Below are 2,050 nucleotides of genomic sequence, written 5' to 3'. Positions count from 1 at the left end.
GGAACGGAGAGATGAGAAGCATCAATCATTAGTTTTTCGTTGTGCATTGCAACACCTTAGTTGTTCATTGATTGCCTTCTCATACGTGCCTTGACCATGGGCCTTCAGCAGACTGAGTAACCCCTTGCTCGAGCCAGCGATGTTGGGCTCAAGCTGGTGAGCTTTTTGCTCAAACCAGATGAGCCCTCGCTCAAGCTGGCGACCTCAGGGTCTTGAACCTGGGTCTTCCACATCCCAGTCTGACGCTCTATCCACTGCGCCACTGCCTGGTCAGGCACACTTGTGCTTTTTTTTTTTTTTTTTTAAATATGGAACGCTTCAAGAATTTGCGTGTCATCCTTGCGCAGGGGCCATGCTAATCTTCTCTGTATTGTTCCAATTTTAGTATAAGTGCTGCCGAAGCAAGCACCACACTTGTGCTTTTAACAGTCCAGTATGGTGCAGGTAAGCATACTAGAGGACACGACTCCCTCACTCATATCCCTCACTCATACGTAGTCTTCACCATGCGCATCCAAACTAGTTCGCCCATGGAGTCTGTAAATATGACGCTAATGGCGTAAGACAAAACACGTCTCAATTTTTTTTTTTTTTTCCTTTTCATTTTTTCATTTTTCTGAAGCTGGAAACGGGGAGAGACCGTCAGACAGACTCCCGCATGCGCCCGACCGGGATCCACCTGGCACGCCCACCAGGGGCGACGCTCTGCCCACCAGGGGGCGATGCTCTGCCCATCCTGGGCGTCGCCATATTGCGACCAGAGCCACTCCAGCGCCTGAGGCAGAGGCCACAGAGCCATCCCCAGCGCCCCGGCCATCTCTGCTCCAATGGAGCCTTGGCTGCGGGAGGGGAAGAGAGAGACAGAGAGGAAGGAAGGGGTGGGGGTGGACAAGCAAATGGGCGCTTCTCCTGTGTGCCCTGGCCGGGAATCGAACCCGGGTCCTCCGCACGCTAGGCCGACGCTCTACCGCTGAGCCAACCGGCCAGGGCCACGTCTCAATTTTTAAAAGTTTTTATGGGAGTGAGTGTCATAAACTTGACATTTATGCTTATGTAAACCAAAAGAGGGAAGATTCATCCATTTGACGCTAAGATGAAAACTTCTCCTAATGAGAAGAAACCATATAGGGACTGAAAAATACCAGTTCCTTTTTTAAAAGATATTTACTTTATGTGTCAGCAAATGATTAGTATCCCAAAATAAAACTATACAAATATAAAAGCGTGGGATGCCAATTATAACAAGGAAGAGCACCTAGGAGACTCTGACACTAATATTTTGTTTCTTTAAAAGTTTTTTTTAAATGTATCAATTTTAGAGAGAGAAATGAAGGAAGAAAGAGAGAGAGAAGAACATTAATCTGTTCCTGTATGTGCCCTGACCAGGGATTGAACTGGCAACCTCTGTGCTTCAGGACAATGCTCTAATCAACTAAACCATCCTGCATGGGCACTAATGTTTTATTTCTTAAGCTGGTTGTCTGTTGTATATCTGGAGTGTTCATTTCATTATTATTCTATTAATTGTACACATATATATTTCAGATACATCACATATAAATATTATATAATTTAAACATGTTTTATAATATAATAAAAATCCATTTAAAATGACTTAAACAATACGGGAAATATATTGGCTTTCATAATTGGTCCAGTAGTAAAGAGAGCTTCTGGTGTGGTTTGATCCAGAGTGCACCCCTGTGGCTGGGGAAGAAGTCATTTTTAAGAACATATAGACTATATTGGGAGTGGTTGAGAAACCTATGTACTTTGATTGATCAATGTCATCCTGTTAAATTTAATTTTCTAAAAAAAAAAAACCAAAAAACACCCAAAACAGAATTGCTGAAAGAGAAGCAGTCTAGGCAGGAAAAATTGTAAATGTTCTGAGCTGCAACACATAAAATAGGTGCCATAAGTAATTCAGTTACACTTCTCATCTTATATCAAACTTTTTATTTTATTGTGTTTTAAAATTTTTTATTCATTGATTTTTAGAGAGAGGAAAGTGAGAGAGAGAAATCTCAATTTATTGTTTCACTTATTT

General features: G+C 42.2%; 1 non-coding gene across 1 annotated transcript; it reads right to left on the bottom strand.

Annotated features, from left to right (window-relative positions):
• Positions 1-302: 302 nt before the first annotated feature.
• On the bottom strand, positions 303-409 carry LOC136311316 (U6 spliceosomal RNA). The gene has a single exon (XR_010726719.1). It is a non-coding gene; the product is annotated as a U6 spliceosomal RNA (small nuclear RNA).
• Positions 410-2,050: the final 1,641 nt, after the last annotated feature.

This window comes from Saccopteryx bilineata, chromosome 7 (assembly GCF_036850765.1).
Source record: "Saccopteryx bilineata isolate mSacBil1 chromosome 7, mSacBil1_pri_phased_curated, whole genome shotgun sequence".
Taxonomy (NCBI): Eukaryota; Metazoa; Chordata; class Mammalia; order Chiroptera; family Emballonuridae; genus Saccopteryx; species Saccopteryx bilineata.
This window is presented reverse-complemented; position numbering and strand designations above follow the sequence as displayed.